Source organism: Hyperoodon ampullatus (assembly GCF_949752795.1).
Source record: "Hyperoodon ampullatus genome assembly, chromosome: 2".
NCBI lineage: Eukaryota > Metazoa > Chordata > Mammalia > Artiodactyla > Ziphiidae > Hyperoodon > Hyperoodon ampullatus.
In genome coordinates, this window is record NC_136915.1 from 60894557 (window position 1) to 60917967 (window position 23411).

A 23411-nucleotide genomic window follows, 5' to 3' on the forward strand; every position below is an offset into this window, starting at 1 on the left:
CCTCTTGATATACTGCTGTATTTGGCTAGTATTTTGGTAATATCTTTACCAATAGTAAAGAGGATTTGGGGGGCTGCAATTTTTTTTGTACTCGCCTTGTAAGATTTTAATATTAGGATTGTGCTGGTTTTGTAACAATAACTTGCTAATTCTTCCCTACTCTTTTTTTCACTAAGCTTAAGACTGGTGATATTTCTTCCTTAAATATTTGAGAGAATTTTTTGAGAAAGACCATGTGAGTCTGGAGTGCCTATAGATTTTGGATAAGAAGTTCATTAACTTTAATATATGTAGGGCTAAACAGATTTTTCTGTTTTATCTTGTATCAATTTGGACTAGGTATATTTTTTAAATATTAATTTTCTCATCTAAGTTGACAAATTTATAGGTATAAACTTGGTCATAAAACTACCTTATTATTGTTTTAATATCTGTGCAATTCAAAATGATAATCTTTTATTCTTGATATTGGGAGTCTGTTTTCTTTGTTTTATATTTCATCAATATTGCTAAGCCTAGTTTTAAAAATTTTCTCCATTGTTTGTTTTCCATTGATTTCCATTATTATATTTCTTATTTCATCCTTGTTACCTATTCTGGCTTTAGTTTTTTCTATTTTTCTATCTTTTTAAGATGGAAACCTAGGTCATTAATTTTAAATACCTTTCTTTCCTAATATATCTATTTAAAGCTATACATTTCCCTCTAAGCACTGGTTTAGTTTCATCCCGTACTTTTTAGTGAGCTCAATTTTCCTTATCATTTAGTTGGAAATGTTTAATAATTTCCCTTATAGTTTCTTCTCTGACCTATGAATTATTTAGTAGTTTGTAATTTAGTTTTCAAGTATTTTATGCTTTCCTAATATCTTACTATTAGCTAATAACTCCTAGTTTCTAATTTAATTACATTGTGGTCAGAGAATATATGCTGTATGATTTGAATTTTGAAAAATTTATTTAGGTTTGTTTTATAGTTTAACATATAGTCTGTATTGATGGACATACAATGTGCACTTGAAAAATGTATATTCTAAGATTGCTGGATATAGGATTGTATAAATATTAATTAGGTCAAAAGGGCTGACAGTGCTGTTCAGATCATCTATGTCTTTACTGAGTTTTTTTTTCTAATTGTTCTATTAATTGACAAAGGAGAAAAGAAAAAGTCTTTGACTATGTGGAATTATCTATTTCTCTCTTTAATCTTACTGATTTTTGTGCTACCTACTTTGAGATTTTGACATTAGGTACATACACACATATGGTTTTTAGTTCATCCTTATGTTTTGACTCTTTTTATCATTTAGAAGTGTTCTTCTCTATCTCTGGTAACATCCTTTATTTTGAAGTCTGTTTTATCTGATATTAATATAATGATTATCAATTTCCTATGCTTGCTGTTTGCATAGTATATTTTTTCTATTTGTTTTCAACTTCCCTTTGTCTTTGTATTTAAAGTACATCCCTTATGACAACAAATAGTTTGGTCTTCCTCTTTTGAATCTGACAGTCTCTGAGTTTAATGTTTGCTAATGTTTGAAACTTTAATACAATTATTAATATGGTTGATAATTTTAGGTTGAATTTAGACCTGATGTTTTTATTATTCATTTGCTGTTTGACACTGCCCCTCAGTCTGTGTTTTTGGTTTCTATTCCTCCTTTCTTGACTTCTTTTTGATTATGTGAATAGTTTTATGATTCCATTTTAATTTCTTTATGGGTGTTTTAGTTATACTTTTTGTCATTTTTTTTTCTTGTTTCTCAAGATATTTTGATATACTTCCATAATGTTTAACAGTCTAGTTAGAGGTAATATTGTACTATTTAAAAAAAAAATTAGAAACCCTGCCACCATATAAGTCCATTGATCTCCCTCCATTCTTTATGTTATAGTTATGTAACATATCTAACATACATAACAAACTCCACAAGAAAAAATAATTTTGCTTTAAATAGTATATGTATTTTAAAGAAATTAGAAGAAGATATTTACAATCATCCAGATATTTAACAAATGCTGATGCTATTTATTTTCTCCTAAAGTGCCAAATTCCTATCTGGTATCATTTCTGTTCAATCTGAAGGACTTTTTTTTTAGCAATCCTTGAAGTAGAGGTCTGCCAACAATGAATTCTCTTAGTTATCTTTTATTTCAAAATATCTTCATTTTGCCCCCTATATTACAGAATATTTTCATTGTATATAGAATTCTGGGTTAAAATTTACTTTTAACACTTTAAAAATGTTATTTCCTTATCTTCTTGACTACATAGTTTTTTTTTTTTTTTTTTTTTGCAGTACGCGGGCCTCTCACTGTTGCAGCCTCTCCCGTTGTGGAGCACAGGCTACAGACGCACAGGCTCAGCAGCCATGGCTCACGGGCCCAGCCGCACCATGGCATGTGGGATCCTCCCAGACCGGGGCATGAACCCGTGTCCCCTGGATCAGCAGGCAGACTCTCAACCACTGTGCCACCAGGGAAGCCCCTTGACTACATAGTTTTTAATGAGAAATCAGTGATTTTCTTTTTCACCATTGAGCACAGTTCTACATTTATTATAAAATCCTTTGAGATTAATTCCAAATATAGGTCTTCTTGGGGATGGCCTCCATTTTGTCTTTTCTCTTGAGAATGGGTCATATTTTCGTACGTTTTTTTCTTTTCTTTAACATTGTGGATGTTGTGAATGTTATGTTTGCAACTCTGGATTCTCTTACAGTCTCCTGAAGAGTTTGGATTTGTTTGGATTGCCTGTTTTTCCCTTTAATCTTGTTTCTTTGTGTGTCAATAATATATTTTTTAATGCCAGATGTTACATCTGAAAATCTGTGGCCTTGGCATAATGCTATCTCCCTTTAGAGATAGTGTACACTGTACCCTGATAGGTATATCACCTCAATCTGGTCATGGACAGAACAGGCTTGAGGCTGGTTTTCAGTCTCTATTATGTTCCAGCTTCCTTTTTTTTGCCTATGTTCCTAGAGTCCCCACTGACAGCCTGGGTTATATTTTAAAGCCCTCATTCTTGGTAACTACTAAACTCCATTTTTTTCAGCACCAGAAAACTGTCGAAAGTTCTATTCTGCTTCACAGTAACTTTCTGCTTGATTTCTTACCTTTTTTTGTCATGTGCAGCTGAAATAGCAAATGTTTTGGGAGTTAAACATGTGTAAGGTTGACTTATTTGCACTTTTCTTCTCACTGAGATCTTGAACTTTCACATGTAGGTGTTTTGGCCATCTCAGACTCAAATTTTATCTTCCCAGCCTAATGAGATTGCCTTGAAACTTCACTAGCTTCTTTGGCAGCATCTGTTCTGGCAAGCTTCTTGGACTTTTGGCCTCCTGACTTTTACTGAAAATGAGCAAATGCCTTAAGAGGAAAAACAGCATGTAGAAAGTTGAGCACACCTTGATGAATTTCCCTTCTCCCTTTCATCTGGTCCCTCAAGTTCTGGCTACCTTAGAAACCCTAATATTTTCATTATCATTTCTGTGGAGGTTTTTTTTTCCTGACATAAAAATCATTCTAGAAATATGCTAAATTATTTTTATAACAAATGTTTATGATCACATTATATTTCATTGAACTGGTGTTCTGTAACTTCCTCAGTATCTTCCTATTTCACAACATTAGCAATAATCTCATTTAAATTTTTTTTTGCAATGAGCCTCCAAATTCATATAACTTTTTCCCCAAAGAGTTATGTTTTCAAAATTAATTCTCAGGAACAAATGGTCCATTAATATTTCAAAAGATATGAACAATGTACCACTCATTAAAGACATTTCTTGATAGTCTTTAAAACATATTTGTGCCAATCTACAATACCACTTACAATACATAATTGCTGTAGTTTTATTACAAGTTTTCCAGTGTTGAAGAATTTTAAAATATTTAATTTTGGATGAATTAGTAATTATAAATCATACATCTTATTTCAATTTGAATTTGCTTTGATCACTTACAAAGTTAAAAATTGTGTTATATTTGGGAAGGAGTAATTTCAAAGACTGTATGTCAGTTGAGCCACTTGGTAAATTTTCATAATTATAATAATAAATTAGTCCATTTCTCCAGTTGTTTCTGGTATGCTTTTCCTTGTATTCTCTTCAGAATTTTATATAATTTCCAAGATATAGAATGTACTCATTAAACATTTATTAAATTAAATAGCACTGTTTCTTTCACTTTTCAGTAATTTTAAACACTCTTCAAATAATACTGCAGAGGTTGTGGTTGGACGTGGTACAAAGTTGTGGCTTATCTGTTTAAACCACTTACCATATGTCCAATACCCTCCTTTCATGGATGTCTCATTCTGATCTATTTTACCATCTTGAGAAATAATAGATTCATAAGTTATATATCTGTTATCTAGACTTATATTGGTCGATTTTTCTTTTTATCTGTAGCAAACTGGCAAAGGGGACATAACTGTATTTCTGGACTTTAGCAGACACATAATAACAGAGTTTTAAAAAATGAGGACATTACTCAAAGCTGCTAGATAAAGCATGTCAGCCAGAGATTTGATTGGAAAAACAGTCAGTTCTGCTCAACCATCATTCTCTAAACTCCTATCTTTCAGCAAGCAAAGATAATTCAACTAACATGTCAGCAGTAATGCGGTTTCGAGTTGCTTCTCTGGGAGTAGCAATCAATTTGCAACGACCCTTTCTTGTAGTTTGCAAAATTTCTGGGCAAGTTGAAATTATAGCAAAGCAGTTTATTGTTGTTAATAATATTTTCAGGAAAAAAATTTCACATTAAAATATACAATGCAATTTAAAATGTTTTATAGCTCTAAAATAATTTAAAAGCATAAAATATATGTTTTGATTTTTTCATAAAAATCACTATGTTTGCTGTATTAAATTTAGAAGTATAGTTTATTCAAGAACAATTAAAAATGTCCTAATGAATTTGTTTGTAGTTGTTTCTTTTTTTAAACGTGAAACCATAAGGTACTTACCATTAAGGATTCTAGCATCTCTTGAGCTATTGAGAAGTAGGCTAAAATTTGTGAAAACAAGAAAACACATTTGTTAAAAAAAACAAAAAGCGGGCTTCCCTGGTAGTGCAGTGGTTAAGAGTCTGCCTGCCAATGCAGGGGACACGGGTTCGACCCCTGGTCTGGGAAGATCCCACATGCCGCAGAGCAGATAAGCCCGTGAGCCACAACTACTGAGCCTGTGCATCTGGAACCTGTGCTCCACAACAGTAGAGGCCGTGACAGTGAGAGGCCCGCGCACCGTGATGAAGAGTGGCCCCCACTTACCACAACTGGAGAAAGACCTTGCACAGAAACGAAGACCCAACACAGCCAAAAATAAATATAAATAAATAAATTAATTTTTAAAAAAAGATCCACATCAAAAAAAATCTTAAAAAAAACCATAAAGCAAATACATTATTTAGATCTACTCACTTTCAGAGAAACAAACAGGTAGAAAAGAAAAATTTTTCAAAAAGTCCTTTAACTCTTGAAATAAAATTTTATTTAATTGGTTTGATTTCCAGATTTGGAAAAAAAAAACTTTTAAAGGTATTCTACTCCTCATGTATACAATGAGTAAATATCCTTTCTATCATCTCTTATAGGTAGTTACCTACACTCTAGGTTTAATGGCTGATGAAAGACAGGCATTTCAATAAGTAACGAGGGAAGCCAGTGTTGCCTTAATAACTTTATTTTGTCAAGTTAAAGACAGTAAAAACATCGACCAAGAAAGTCTAAGATCTACAAATATCATTTCCAGTAGAAAGGGTATCTAAACACCAAAAAAAAAAAAGAAAGGAGAAAAGAAAGACATAAGCTCAGGATAAAACAGGCTTTTCACTAGATACATTTAACCTTGTAGAAAAGTCATTACAATGTTTTTTTCACTTTTATCTTCATTACATAATATTTTATTCCCAAGCTGAGTATTGGTTACATGGATGTGTTCACTTTGCCTCAATAAAACAAAAATTATTTAAAATTAAAAAAAAAAACTTTGCGGACTAAAGACAGTTCTTAGACTAACATACATTTCGACACCTCCAGCCACAGAAAACTCAGTGCTTTTTAAAATGAGGAAGCTCTGAATTTTCAGAAATACTTTTATTATTTTGAAATAAAGTCAATTTTTCTATCATTTCCCCCCACATACTCTTTTAAAGAGTCTTTTAGAACCCTGTGGAATAAGTCTATTCTCCTTTTCTGAAACACAGCCTTACAAGTATTAAGACAATTATTGAAGTAAAAATGTTAGAATCATATTAGCAGTTTCTAAATATCTTCCTGTCACATTTTATCATTTTGGGGGACTTCTACAACCCAAAGCCTTGAACATATTGAGGGCAATTTTTACAATTTAATGAATTATTTATTTCTTGATTTTGTCTGAATTCAAGCAGATATGTGAGCTTCAGATAATGGTGGACATCTTTTTTTGTTTTTTTTCGATACACGGGCCTCCCACTGTTGTGGCCTCTCCCATTGCGGAGCACAGGCTCCGGACGCGCAGGCTCAGCGGCCATGGCTCACGGGCCTAGCCGCTTCGCGGCATGTGAGATCTTCCCGGACCGGGGCACGAACCTGCGTCCCTGCATCGGCAGACGGACTCTCAACCACTGCGCCACCAGGGAAGCCCCTGGTGGACATCTTTGAAGTAAGAAGCAGTAATCAGAGGCCTTACCCACAGAGTGCCAGAAGACTTTTCTTGGTAGGATTTGGGACTGCATTCCTGGATCAAACGGCTGAAGGTGTACTCTGTTCTTTAACTGCTGAAAATGCATTTCCACCACGAGTCCTCCTGTGCAGCCTGATTTTCTGTCCTATGGAGTGCTGTAATAGTGCCGCCCTTATCTAATGAGAAGTGTCCCTGGAGGCAGACATGAATCTTGCTTGCTTATGAGAGGTGTATTTTTTGTCCCTGGTTACAGAAATAGTGATGATCTGTTCTGTGTAATTTAACATCCTCCTCTTGCAGCATTTGTAGGAATCACTCCGGGAGAGTAAAAGCTGAGTAACAGTATTAACAGCACGTAACCAAAGGGATTTAATTTAATTCTAACATTATTCCCATCCTATCTATTTTCCATGCTGCTACAAAACTTCTCTGCAAATATGTTCATTGCCTTTACACTGGTGTCTTGTAAATTTGGGGGTAAAATATAGTCTTATTTGTGGCATTGAGAACCTTTCTGATCTGGTTACTTTCTGACTTATCTGCATTATCTGTTGTCATGACTACCTCCACTCAGACTCCAACCACATTGAACCACCAGCTCCCCAAAGCCCCACACTCATTCTTGCCTCTGCGGCTTTGTGCCAGCAACTCCATTTGCCTAAAATGCCCTTTTCTACCACCTTTCTCCTGCATTATATACACCAAGAGTTATAATCTCATCAAATAAGCCTCCCCTAACTGCAGCCCATCTCTATGCTACCACGGCACTCTGTGTGCAGCTCCACCCCAGCACAAATCACACTTATATAGAAGCATTTATTTTGCCCTCCCATAGATTGTGAGTGACCCTTCAACAACCAGGGGATGAGGGGCATTAACCACCACCCTCTGCAGTCGAAAATCTGCATGTAAGTTTTGACACCCCCAAAACTTAACTTATGGGGTTCTGGGTGGCCAGGGGCATTATCCAATATCCAAAGAACTTCAAAAAGTAGTCCCTATACTAGTTGGAACTTCTAACTTCAGAGACAAGTTTTAACCCAAATCTCTTTCTGAAATTATCAAACCATCCTTTGCTAGCATTACATTCTCCAGTTTTAGATCCTTCATTTTCTTTTTGCTTTAAGTTGTCACATAATGACTTTGCTTTTTCTCAACTCATATTAGACTATAGGTATGCCTTTCTTACAGCAACCCTGCACTCACATAAAAACTGCATTTTCAATACAAGATAAAAAGGTATTTTGCAAAAAGTGCAAGGTGTTCATGACTGCTGGTATAGCTAGAGGAACAGCTTCATGAATTTCCTTTTCTGTTTTTATAATCGTCTTTATGCTGGATTCATTTTTCTTGAAATGGTGGGAAAACCCAGCTGCAGACCTCAATCTAGGGTACATATCAAGCAATTCAACTTTTTCTTGTAATGTCATGACTTTTCTTCTCTGGAGCACTTCCATCATCACTAGTGGCACTTCGTATGGATCCCTGGTAGGATTCAAGGTTTACAGGATTGGTTTAGCACCATGCAAAATAGGGGAGAACCACAAAAGATCACTTTTTACTCTGATATGCAATTTATAGAAGAACTGCTCACTGGGAGATGATTAGTGTCCCAGGGCATTTTAAGCAGAAACATGAAACTCTTGAGCTCACCAAAATAGCAACAGGAGGTGGCTATGAAGTTATTACAGTGGTACAGTATATTAACTTTATACAGTTAACTTTATGCAGTTATGATTTAATACTACATCTTTACATTTGTTTACATTTCTCTAGCACCATATATGATCTGTGAATGTTTGTGTGGGTAAGTGTTGATAAATTTTAACTTTTTATAATAGATTTGTGTATATTTTATGGTAGCAAATGATAAAATAGACTAGTATCTATATATATTTTATGCATTCATTACATACTTAAATTTTTCTTAATTTTTTCAATATTTCTAGACTATGTAGTTCATCAACAAGTCTTTTTCAAATTGTTGCAACTCTCAAGGGAAATTTTCCAGCAATTTATTGGAAAAAAGTCCACGTACAAGTGGACCTATGTTGTTCAAACCTACAACAAGGGTCAACTGTATTTTGAAAATTAGGATCTTATGTAGCCACCCATGTATCCCCAGCATTTTACACAATGTCTAGCACATGGTAGTCTCCCTGAAAATTTTATTTTTTTGTCTTTTACTTTGATAATTGATAAATGTGCTTTAATATGATATTTTTAATGAGCACCTGCATACATTTATAGAAAAACCAGCTAGAAAGTGGGTTGAAAAGTAAAAGTAACAAGCCTACCTTCCCCCAATACCTATTAAAACAATACAATTAGCTCACTGCCAAAGTTATCCAACCACATAGTGAACTAATCAAAGACCTTTTGATATCCCTTGTCTTCCTAGGAATAATGGGCATTTCCCTGGTAGTGCAGTGATGTTTGATATTTTTGTAAAGACACATCCAGTTCTACTGCTTGTGACAATCATAGCACTTATGTGACCACTGTATGTAGAATAGCTGACAACAGTGAAGTCAGAATAACAATGAATTTGTCATGTTCTTTTACAGTGACAAGTAGAAAACACAGCTTTATAGTTTCAGCTTTCTGGTAAGTACATTTTGTACAAATATTTCCCAGTGATCATGCCTGATGGATTGACAAGTTCAAAATCATTTTCTCACAGGGAAAATTTAGTAAAACTTCACAACCTGGTTCAAGACAGAATGACGTTCAGAAAATAAAAGAACAAGGGTAAAGGAAAATGATGTCTGCACCCGGATATGCTCCACCTAGATTAAGGAGAAAAATGTACCGTCATCTCTCTGCATAAGATCATCCCACCTTTATACCCACAAATACATGCATTATTTTTTTTTTAATGCAGTAAAGTAACAGATGCTGACAATGGAGAATTTTAAAACCAAAGCATACTCTTTTCCTAAGGGATAATCTATTAATAGCAATCTAGGGACCACCCATTTTAATTAAAATAATACAATCAATTTCTCTTTATAAATCTGGGCAAGTCTGTTGCTATAGATATGAGCAGTTGAATTAGCATGTCTATGTGGTGGGCCCACCATTCTCAGTTGTGTTCAGTCACATGTGTCATATTGTGAGTGTAGCATGTTCAGAGATGGGGTATTGTATGAGAGAAATATTTACTCAGCACTAACTCTTTGTCTGGTGTTGGGTCAGTTTTATCACATGACTATTTAGTCATTACAGGAACCCAGTAGGTATTTGTATTTGCTTTTCATAAAGGAGGAAACTGACTCAAATAAGTAGCCAAGCCAGGGTTAAAGTCCAGGTCAAACCGATTTTAAAGCCCTTACTCATTCCATAGTGTCACATTATCAATAAGACATGTCAATTGTGGTTCTGTCTTTATATAGTCCATGTCATTACTGAGCAAGACAGGAAGTAGTCCCTGAGCAGGACAGAAAGCTGCCCAAATGGATGACATCTGCGTTCTATCCCATCAATTTGGCCTAGTTCATCTGCTTCCATATTATTTGCTTAGATTTCTTGAAGTCCATATATCTAAGTTATACTACAAATCGACATAATCAGAAATTTTAATGAGGTAGAGCCCAGGCATCTACAGTTTTAAAAGCTTAGCAAATGATTTTAATGTGGACTAAACTGTATTCTACATTTTTCTATCTGCTTAAATCAAATTCTTAATTATTTATTGGAAACCTACAAAGGCACTCTGCCAAAGGCTGATTTTACTACAAAGACCTGGTAAATCCCAGAAAATTCATCTTATGATTTCCTGACATTTTCCCAGAGCATGGAAAGTGACCCTCATTGACCAGAGATTGTCACCAAGTTACTTTAAATGCAAAAGAGCTAATCAGCCTATATACATATACCTAACAAACATAGGCAGAACAGGCTTAGTCACTTTCCTTGAGCTCATCAGGAAGCAACGTGTGATTGGTCTCTGTTTTTTCTACTGGAAAGCAAGGTATACAACTTCATGGCCATACACTTTGACCACTTAGGGCAGTGAGACTATTCTGTATATGATGGATGCATGTCATTTTACATTTGCCCAAAGCTATCAAATATACAACACCTTGATGAACCCTAATAAACCATGGAATTTAGCTGATATTGGTGTGTCAATGTAGGTTCATCAATTGTAACAACTGTACCACTGTGATGAGGAAGTCAATAGTGGGCCAGGTTGTGTACATACGAGGATGATTATATGGGAACACTCGATTTTCCTGTGAACTTAAAGCTACCTTAAAACATAAAGTTTATTACTTAAGAAATAGCACAAACTATGTAATATTATGTCATAGTACCAGAATTATTTGATCAGTGTGAAAGTAATCAATAGTGAGTAATACTAATGATTTTTTAAAATTTGGAGCACATTGATCTAGTGATAATTAATTTGCTTAGATCTGTATCTTACCTGGAGGAAATGTATCATTCAATAACGAATTTTAAATCAACATTTTCATTATTTGCTTAATTAGCCTGATAAATGTTGATCAATATACCAATTATAATTTTACTTCCAAAAAAGGGCAAACAATTGGAATATTCTTTTCTAAACCACTAATTAGGCGTCTATATTTTTCTCATTAAGTTGACAGACTACACTCAGTAAGTGATCCACAATTTTCACCAGAAATGACAAAAGTGAAGAGTATTCTTTACTTTCAAGTTTATTTTTCTTTGGTTATAGACCATTCATGGCATTACTATCTGTCTGACTAGAGACAATCTCCTAATAAGTCTTAAAATGTCTTAACATTATCCATCAAAGTGAAGGAGCATATTGTTGTTGCATTTGTGTGAGTGTGTGTAACATATATATATATATATATATATATATATATATATATATATATATATACTTATATGTATATGGATTAATCATGCTTTGTGCCTTTGTGGATACCTTCAATTCTAAATTTTCTGCCCTACATATATCTAAGAACTATTCTGGGACCATGCATACAGCCAGCATGATGAGGTGGGAACATAATCTCTCAATTCCACTATTTAACCTAGTGCATGGGCTAGCTACTTAGCCTCTTTGTGGCTCAGATCACAGTTTGTTAGACATCTCTTGTGACACGCAACCATATCAAAGGAGAAGAAAGTATGGACTAACCTGAGGGGCTACCAAAATCTTACTGAACCATAATATTAATGTGGAGTGATAGGAAGCAATGGGATTGAGAACTGACAAAACTGGTGACATTTGATCTTCACTTAATGGTACGAGTGTTTTGAGAGCTTGAAAGGTCCTGTGAGACCCTGATGATTTGAAGTTAACAAAGATCTTGTGTAACTAACATCAGTAGCTGGTCTAAGGCAGTGGAGAATAAAGCCACTTTAAAGAAATTTTCCATTTACGGAAATCCAGCAGCCCAAAGGAGTATTACTGCTTGAAAATGGGCTCCAGAAGTAAAGATGTTGGGTTCCAGGACACCAGGATTAAAATTCAAAAACATGGAAAATAAAGGGCTATTGCCAGTGTGGATAAACAGCCATTTATCTAAAACTCAGAGAGCTTAAGCACACATAACACATTTTGAGAGTTCGTTTGCGTGGTAGCAAAGGACATTTATTAACAGGTTATTGAGTGGTGTCATTCAAATGTACTTTGTGTTAGCTTGATTGGAATTTGCCTCAGAGACCTAGAGAGAAGGATTATGGAAGAAAACTGGGAGGCTAATGCCTGGTTTTCTGATACTCTAGTAGAGGATATGGTGATATGACAAAATACTGAAGTAGTGAGATCATATTTTGAAGGCCCTAAATATGAAGGAGATGGACGGCAGTAGAATTTTAAGAAGACTCAGACTCACATGGGACTTTAGGCAGTTTAGATTACCCTTACAGGCTAGAGGAATAGCAGTGACACTTCTAGCTCATCAGGAAGAATGATAAATGTCATAGAAATGGTGGACAAGGAGGCTCTTTACCAAAGACACTGCTACATAGTCAAGGGACTTGAGTCTCATGTTTTCACTCAGTTTAACTTGGAGCCAAATTTGCTTTTTCAAGCTATTCCTATTATCCATACAATCCATAAATGGCATGGATGCAAGAGCCACACAAATACATACACACAAATACACACAAATACTAAATACATCTAAAAACTAGTCAGTGATGCACATGGGGGAGAAAGTATTTCTTTTTTCACTTCCAGTTTTATTGAGATGTAATTGACAAACAACCTTGTATAAGTTTAAGGTGTACATTATAATTATTTGACTAACATACATCATGAGATGATTACCACAATAAGATTAGTGAACATTCATCTTCTCATATCGATTCAAAATAAAAGAAAAAGATAAAACATTGTTTTTCTTGTGATGAAAGCTCTTAGACTTTACTCTTTTAACAACTTCCATAAATGAAATAAAGCAGTGTTAATTATATTTATCACGTTGTACATTCCATCTCTACTAATTATCTTCTAACTGGAAGTTTGTACCTTTTGGCTACCTTTACCCAGATCCCTCACCCTCCACCCCCACCTCTGATAACCACAAATCTGATCTCCTTCTCTGTAAGTTTCTTTGGTTTTGAAGTATAATTGACCTACAACACTGTTAGTTCTTGGTGCACAACATAGGGATTCAATATTTCTCTACATTGCAAAATTATCACCGTGATAAGTCTAGTTACCATCCATCTGTTACCATACAAAGATATGTATGCAGGCCAGGGGTCCTGGAGCTGGTGTTGGCCTACTGGAGGATGGGGAGGGGTGGGCAGGGAGAGGGTCCCAGAGCTCGTGCAGGCTGCTGGTGGGTGAAGCTGGGTCCTGGGGTGGGGATGTTGGGAGGATGTATTTCTTAAAGAAAGAAATTAACAGTAGCAGTAAGGCTAAAAGCAGAAGAGAATGAAAATACATCTCTGCAGTGAAGATTATATGAATTTGTAAACATAGCAGTGTTTTACTTAATTCTGACAGCACAAGATAAAGATCTGCCAAACTGAGGCACAAGTACTAGATCTGACACATAGATCTGTCTCTGGTCCATATCAGTTTAGCTTCACAGGAATTTTGCTAAAACTATCTCCTTTGGAAAGGTACATTAAAACAGTTCAATCTTTTCTCCAAGGAGAAATAGTCATCATTTGTTATCCTACAAAATTTTGTGTGATATTCAATGAGAAGACAAAATGCCTTTTTTTTTTTTTTTTGCGGTATGCGGGTCTCTCACTGTTGTGGCCTCTCCCGTTGCGGAGCACAGGCTCCGGATGCGCAGGCTCAGCGGCCATGGCTCATGGGCCCAGCTGCTCCGCAGCAAGTGGGATCTTCCCAGACTGGGGCACGAACCTGTGTCCCCAGCATCGGCAGGTGGACTCTCAACCACTGCGCCACCAGGGAAGCCCCCAAAATGCTTTCTTTTGGAGATGGTATCAGAAAAAATTCTTTAGACAAACTGAAAATAATGCCTCAGAAACGAAGACACTTGAAATGCATGTTTAAGCTTAAATTGGTCATTTTTTCAAACATGTCATATGAATGAGATGAAAATATTAAAAGAAAGTGTGTTTTTATCATATTAGTCAAGATTCTCCAGAGAAACAGGACCATAAGGTATGTGTGTGTGTTTGTGTGTATGTATGTGTGTGTGTGTAAAGAGTTTTAATTTAAGCAATTGACTGTGTGATTATGGAGGGTGGAAAGTCTAAAATCTAAGGTGGGTCAGCAGGCTAGAGACCCAGGAAGAGTTGATAGTACAGTTCAAGTCCAAAGGCCAGTGAGCTGGAGAACCAGGAAAAAGCCAATGTTGCAGTTTCTGGTAACATTCTTTCTCACTTGGGAGAGGCAGCCTTTTTCTATCAAGGTCTTCAACTGATTGGATGAGGCCTACCCACATTATGGAGAGCAAACTGCTATATGCAAAGTCTACTGATTTGAATGTTAATCTTATTTAAAAACGCCCTCACAGAAACATCCAGAATAATGTTTGACCCTATATTTGGACACCATGGCCCAGCCAAGTTGACATATAAAATCTACCATCACAGTATTAATATAATACATTGATTTTTAAAATCTAACCTTGCTTTCCAAAATCATAAACACATTGTTAGAGAAGTCCTCCTAAATATAAATTATTCCTTTGTCTGTGTACAATTATTCAATAAATAATAAACTTGTCACAGCTCATATCAGTATCAGCATTTCAGGCATACACATCTTTGCATTTACTTAGTAGTCAATACATTTGCTCAAAATGTGCTACAGAATTATGTGTTTGCTGAGCTTCCCTGGTGGCGCAGTGGTTGAGAGTCCACCTGCCAATGCAGGGGACACGGGTTCGTGCCCCGGTCCGGGAAGATCCCACATGCCGCGGAGCGGCTAGGCCCGTGAGCCATGGCCATTGAGCCTGTGCATCCGGAGCCTGTGCTCTGCAACGGGAGAGGTCACAACAGTGAGAGGTCCGCGGGCCGCAAAAAAAAAAAAAAAAAAAAAAAAAAGAATTATGTGTTTGCTTAATAACCATAGAAAGTGGGTGTGAGAGTCCACTATTCTGAGAAATGTTCCCCTTCCTCTAGATAACTCTACATTCAAAGCACCTGCAACGTTTACTAATATTGATATACATGCAAGACCAGTTTGCTGAAAGAGCTGTTGATTAAGAATCCCAACTTGAAGGCCAATTGTACTTGGCACATACTGGGCATTCAATAAATATGTATGGAATATATGAATAGAAGTTGGCTGTGAGTAGCATGCATTCCTCCTTGCTTCCTGAGATAGCATAAGCTAACTAAAAATATCAAAATGGTGATGTCATTTATTACATAAATTCCTTAAACAATTTTAAAAAAATCATTTAGCCTGGGCTTTGTGTTTCTGACATCACTGAGTGGTGCTTAAACTAATTTTTGAAAATTTTTGAAATTCATCTTTTAATACATGCTGGCACCCAATTCTTAATGCAAATATGTGCATTTCTATTTTCTTTATTTTATGTTCATTTCTTCTTTCTGTGTCTTTCTTTACTTTTACTATCCTTTCTTTTTTACACTTCTCATTTCTGTTTTTTTCTTTACAGTGATTTAGGTTTAATATTGCCCTTCTCCATCTCCTGTAATATTATTTAGTCCTTCAATAAGCATTTGAAACTAGACACAGACATAGAGAACAAATGTATGGACACCAAGTGGGGGAAAGGGGAGGTGGGATGAACTGGGAGATTGGGATTGACATATATACACTATTGATACTATGTATAAAATAGATAACTAATGAGAACCTACTGTGTAGCACAGGGAACTCTACTCAGTGCTCTGTGGTGACCTAAATGGGAAGGGAATCCAAAAAAAGAGGGGATATATGCATACATATAGCTGACTCACTTTGCAGTACAGTAGAAACTAACACAACATTGTAAAGCAACTATGCACCAATAAAAATTAATTAAAAAAAAAAGAAACTAAGCAGTTTTCCAGCTTTTCAGTGATTTTAAACTCATTTGTTTTGCTATTTGCATTGATGCCTATCTCAAAAATTCTATTTAAATGTCTATCATATGATGTTCCCCCTACAAAATGTGAAGATAATCATAGATGTATAAGAATGATAATGATGATGCTGGCAAATGACGTGCAGAGTGGACTTCTGGCATTTACCACTGCCTACCTTATCCTCTCTCATTTTAATATAAAATGAACTTTAACGTTTTGTTTTAATTTTTTTCCCTAAGTGAGACAAGCAAACAAAATGATACCTGGCAGTGATGATTACGTTATGAGTGAAGACTCAGAGAAAACACACATAGGCTGGTCAGTGACTATGGAATTGTGGTTAAATAGAAATTGGCTCAGCCTGATTTCAATTCCAGGAATTTGGGATCTAAAACAACTTTGTTAATAGTATGTACTATAGTTGGGAGGTCATGACATTAAGTTGAAGTTGGTGGCTATTTTCTGAATATATGTATATGTGGAAATTGATTAAGTTGGAGTGGGTTGAGGGTTGTTGTAGAGATAAATGCAGCCAACTCAGGAGAGCAGCAGAGTACAGAGAGCCTACACAGTGCCTGAGAGAGGCAAGGAACCACCTATAATTTTCCACTTGAAATTCCCCCTTCTAGTTTTTCCTCTCTAAGATCCATAAGATCCTTGAATAGTTTTCTGTTCCTTGATACCAGAAGAATCTTAAGAGTTTCAGGAGGCTCTGCCTCCAAAGAAAGAATAATTATGATTTCTAATGTTATCATATCCTTAAACATAGATTCTACATAGCTATGCAACAATATTTATTCAGCATATACAAAAATCTCCTCAGAAGCCATAATTAAAAATAGTATACAACATTTCTGTAATTCTTCATCACAGAGTCCATTACCATTTCTTTCTTTCTATTTAGTAAATTTAGTAAATTTAATAAAATTCTGTATCCCTTGCAGCTAAGTGGGGTTATATGACTGGTTCTAGTTTTGAATGAAAGTGATATGTGAAACTTCCAGGTTGGTGTTTTCAAGTGAAAAAGCATGCTCTCTACTCCCCTTTATCTCTTTCCCATTGGCTGGAATGTAGCCATTATAATAGCAATCATCTTAGATTATGATATAGTAGTCACACTATGATGATGGCAGTCTCTGATGTATGGACCCTCCATTTAAGATCTAAACTGTTTATACTTGTATCCTTGCATGAAATTTCTTTGTTATTTAAAACAGTGTTAGTTTGTCTTTGTTAGAACAGCCAAAAAGATATTTTAACAAGCATAGACAGCAACGATGAGAAGGAGATTCTGCTAATAGGAGGCAGGAAAAGCATCAAAGACAATCAAATGAAATAAAATGGTTTGGTTTTGGAATTTTTTAGCAAGGGCATACTTCACCAAAATGTTGTAAGAAATAGACCAAAAAAGAAGAGGAAACTTGGCCAAAGTTTATATGTTCTCAAATCAAAAAAATTAAGTAAATAAACAACAAAGTGGATGTTTTCCCAAGTATAGTTAAGACAGTGGTTAAGGCTGTGTGCATATTTCCTCCTCCTGATTTCCCCCAAAGGAGGGCTCCTTCTCTACACTAATGCCATTACGGTGAATAGCACTGTATGCCAATGAAATAAATTAGAAATAGAACAAGCCACACATTGCCTAATTAGCACCATTTTAGAGTAAGTAGGTCCAGGTCTTTGTGCCAACAAAATCTAAGGTCCTGAGTGAAAGAATTTTAATTGTATCACCAATGCTTAATGTGAACCTGTGCTTAAAAAATCTTCTGTGATTGGCACACCTGTTTTTCTCTATGATTTTGCTAAGAGTTAGTGTATATAGGAAGTATGTAATTGCATACCCACGTATCACCAGTTCTGCTCTTGGTGTCACTGTCTTGAAGAACTCGTTATCTGAAAGTGGTGTAAGTTCTTTTTCTTGATGAGCAATGTAAGCTGAAGAATGATTGCAGAAACCTGATGCTTAGATTGCTTCCACACACTTATCTTAGCAACCAGGAGGATTGGAATGGCCCAGAAGAAACAAAGGGAGCAAGACAGAGAGGCAAAGATCTTAATAGTTTAATAAGAAAACCTTAATGGCTCAATAAATATTCCAAAAACATTCTGAGACCAGATCTGTAATCAGCATAAAATGTTTTTATTTTGATGATGGTGGGACTAACTGTTCTCTCCACAGATATAATGATGGTTAATTAGAGCTAGAATACAAATCTTAATTTAATCAGAGATATTAAATGTGCTTGTTCCTATAAACACTGGCTTTGATTTTTGTAAGACAATAATAATGACCAATTTTAGAATAGTATTTATGTTAAGATAGTTATTATTTATCAATATTTATAGAAGACTATAAACTGGATTTCCAAGGGCAGTGAGGAGTAAAGTAAATAATACTCATTCATATGGGCATACCATATTTCCAAATATCACAATAAAATCTTACCTTACAAGACTCAGATATCATTTACTCTAGGAAGCCTTCTCAGAATTCTGACCATTCTGTCTAGGTTAGGCAATCCTCCTCTGTACACTAATAACCTGATTTATCACCCCATTATAATACTTTGGTGAATTTATTTATCTGCCTCTGTATGGTAAATTCTCTGGTAGTAGAAACATATATTACTTGGTCATGGTACATTCCAGTTATTGACTGCTGCACACAAATGACTCCAAAAATTTGTGGTTTGAAACAACAATCATTTATTTTGTTCACAAATCTGCCATTCAGACAGGACTTAGCAAGGATGGCTTGTCTTTGTCCTACACAGTAGCAGTGTGGAAGCTGAACTGGGACTAGAAAATCTATTTCCAAGATGGCTTCATTCAATGGCTGGTGTCTTTGTTATCAATTACTGCATAACAATTTAACTCCAATTTATCACTTACAAAGGCAATAAACATTTGGCTTTGTTCACATGATTTCTGTAGGTCAGGAGTTTGAGAATTAGCTGAGTGGTTCTGCTCAGGGTCTTTCATGACACTGCAGCCAAGACACTAACTAGGGCTGCAGTCATATGAAGGCTTGACTGAAGCTGTAGAATCTGCTTCCAAGATGGTTCACTCAGATGGAAGATGATTTGGTACTGGCTATTGGCAGTAGACCAGTTCCTCACCCTTTGGACCTCTCCACAGAACTGCTTCTATGACCCTATTAAATGGCAGCTGTCTTTCCCCTGAGTAATCCAAGCGAGAGCAAAACAGAAGTTGCAATGGCTTTTTATACTTAGCCTAAGAAGTCACATACTGCTGTTTCTGCAGTATCCTATTGGTCACACAGTTCAGCTTTATTTAGTGTGGGAGGGGCCTGCACGGTCATGATACCAGAAGGCAGGGATCATTGCGGGCCACTTTAGAGGCTGACTACCACAGCTGACACATTGACATTGGCTGTTACCTGTGCTTCAGCATAAGACTATTTGGGCTTCCTCGCAGCATGGTGAAAAAGTCTCAAGAGAAAGAAAATGCAAGGCAACCACAATACAGGAAGTGGCAAGTGGCACAGTGGTTCGGTCAATTTGGAGGTATGTATTCAGAAATTGGTACAACATCATTTCTACTTTATCCTGCCAATGAAAGCAGTTGTTTATCTCACACAGAATACTCAATAGGAAGGATATAAAAGACTTTTGTGGTCATCTATAATTGTTGGTATGATTGTTTTTACAATTGTGTATGGCTTCTGAACTTACCACAAGATTTAGAATTCAGTGGGCATTCCCTGTTGATTAGTATAGGTATATACCACGAACATTTTATTTATTTATTTATTTATTATTTATTATTATTATTATTTTTGAGGTACGCGGGTCTCTCACTGTTGTGGCCTCTCTCATTGCGGAGCACAGGCTCCGGATGCACAGGCTCAGTGGCAATGGCTAACGGGCCCAGCCGTTCTGCAGCGTGTGAGATCCTCCCGGACCGGGGCACGAACCCGTGTCTCCTGCATCGGCAGGCGCACTCTCAACCACTGCGCCACCAGGGAAGTCCCTACCACAAACATTTTAGAATTTAGATTTTTACACATATTAGTACATTCACAAATAAATGGAATAAAACTTGCTTTTATGTTCCAGTTAAAATTTACATCATATTATTTAAGGTTAGCCACTTAACATTGTTCTTTCAAAAAGAGAAAATCAAATTACAGAAACTGTTTTTTCAAAACAGCATTGTAAAAATGACCCTTGAGTAGAACCTGTGATTAAAGGCAATTAAATATGATGACAATATTTTTATTATTTAATGTTGAATTAGTAGATAGTATATATCAGAGCAAGTAAAGAATGGAATTCATAGAATTTCTTTCAAAGACATAAGGTTCTTATAAGGTAGAAATCAGAGAAAAGTTAAGAGGGGAGGTACATGATGTCTCTAGGTAACTTATGATGTATGGCTTACTCATAACCAGATTCAGTAAGAATGTGTAATTCTAAACATTTGAAGGCAGGTATCACTATACAAAGATACACCTAAGTTTGAGCAAGACTCCTTTAGTTAAAGATAAACTTTGAGTAATGTCTATGTTATTTACACTTTTTAACAAAAGCTGACTGTATTTTTGAAAGGTAGTGAAATAAAATTACAGTCCTGCTGAGTCCAGTTTCACCTTTAGACAGTTCTTTTCAACCTTCTATAAAGGTTTTATAAAAGCCAGGCAGACATTTAATTACTATTTCAAGAGCAGCACCATACCAATATAACATTCAGTAACACATATTATCAATCAAATTGAATTTTTGACTGTTTTGCACCGAATACACACTCGATTATACACTCTGTGTCATGAATAGTTTTCTAAGGACCTTAATCCATATTGGCTTTAATCCCGTTCCCTAGGGTTCTTTGCAGGATTAAATCTGGAGTGAGAAATTGTAATGAATAGATAAACAGCTCAGTACAGTATCTAAGAGTAGTATGCAAACCATAGACAGACTGGCTTTTGTTGCTATTTCACAGCTAAGCACAAACTGCAGCAACTTGACTGTGACCTGAATAATCAGAAAAAAAAAAAAACAACCTTTGCATTAATTTTCACCTTGAATAACTAAGCTGAACTTTTATTATCAAAGAAATTGTCCATAAAGTCTTCTCTTCATTAGCACTTCTCCGAGTCAATAATTTTGAAAACAGAGCAAATTCTATAATACTTCCTATATTAAATGCTGTACACCATGGAGGTGAGGTAACACAGACAGATTGATGTGCATTAGCAACAACAGCAACAACAAAAAACTCCTGCTAAATTATTTTTACTAGAAATTAACAAATAGGGCTTCCCTGGTGGCGCAGTGGTTGAGAGTCTGCCTGCCAATGCAGGGGACACGGGTTCGTGCCCTGGTCCGGGAGGATCCCACATGCCGCGGAGCGGCTGGGCCCGTGGGCCATGGCCGCTGAGCCTGCGCGTCCGGAGCCTGTGCTCCGCAACGGGAGAGGCTACAGCGGTGAGAGGCCCGCGTACCGCACAAAAAAAAAAAAGAAATTAACAAATAGAAAAAAGGTGCTTCCACAGACATTTACACTTAAATCTAAACTATGATAAGCCAGATTTAAAGAAAGTCCAGGAAGATGGTTCTAGTTACAGGGAAAGAAAAGTGCAGAGCCTAAGATAGAAAAGAGCTTAGCATATACAAAGGACTATCAGAAGGTGAGTGTGGCTGAAGTGCAGAAGTGAAGCAAGAGGGAGAATGACACAACATGAGTTTGGAGGGTAGACAAGCAACTGTGCATCCCTGTGAACAGGAAGTGTATGCGTGATTTGAAAAACAAACAAACAACAACCACAACAAAAACAGACTTTATTCCAAGGACAATGGGCAGATAGAGATGGCTTTTTTTTTTTTTTTTTCGGTACGCGGGCCTCTCACTGTTGTGGCCTCTCCCGTTGCGGAGCACAGGCTCCGGATGCACAGGCTCAGCAGCCATGGCTCACGGGCCCACCTGCTCCGCGGCATGTGAGGTCTTCCCGGACCAGGGCACGAACCCGTGTCCCCTGCATCGGCAGGCGGACTCTCAACCACTGCGCCACCAGGGAAGCCTGAGATGACTTTTAAGGTAGAAAATATTTTGATCATATGAGGGTTTAGTGAATAGATTGTAAATGTGCAAAGTGAAACTATGGAGTCCAGTTAGGAGATAATTCAGATTGGGGTTGATGGTTACTTACACTAAGGTAGAAGAAATGATGATGGGGTGGAGCAGACATATTTGAAATACATTATGTAGAACCAAAGGAACTGGGGGTGGATTGGATATAAAATTTACAAGACATGGAGATGTCAGAAAAGACTATCAGGTTTCTGAATTGAGCAACTGATCCAGTTTTAATGCCATTTATTGAGATGGGAAAATATTAGGGGGGAAAAGATTTGGGGAAAACTCAATAGTTCTATTTGGGGATGTGTTACCTCTGAAATGCTTATGAAATATGTAAATGAGAAAGTCAAATATTCCTTCAGTTATAGAAGTAAAAATATCAGAAAAAATGTCAGTACTGTAAATGTAAGTATAGGAATTAACAACATAAAGATGATTTTAAAGTCATAGAAATGGATGAGCTCATCTAGCAAGAAAATATAAAGATGAGGACCAAGAACTAAGCTCTGCAAAGAATTTTAATAGTTGCATATAAAAATAACAGCTAAAACCTTTGGAAGAAAGCCAGTAGAGCATAGTGTTATGAAAATTAAAAGGGTTTATTCAAAAAGAGAGTGGTCAACTATGTTGAAAGATGCTTCAGGGTCCAATAAGATGAGCATAGAAAATGGCAATTTCAGTGACCCAGTGGGAATAAAAGACTGACTAGAAAAGTTAACAGAATAATAAGTATTTGAAAAAATGAAGACATTAGGAGATTCTCTCAAAATATTTTATACCATGAAGGGAAACAAAGAAATGTAGAGAAAATAGTGAGCACATGCTAGATCGAGGGCAGATTTTTTTGTCAGATGGGAATTTATATACTAATGGGAATGATACACAATAGAAAAGGAGAAAATGATGATACAGAAAAGAGGGGTTATTGTCAGAACATCCCTCTGTGTGACTGAGGTAGAGATAAAACAAAGAAAGGGAGTGCCAGAAGGTTGGAGTGATAAAAGTAAAAGCCAGTTCTTCAAGAAGATGAGAAGGATGCAATATAGAAAACAAAGAAAAAAGGAGACTTTATTTACCAAAACAGGAGGAAACAGGAGCAGGTGGAACAAGATGTGAAATAATTACTTCAGAGAGTGAGAAATGAATTTTATAGGAA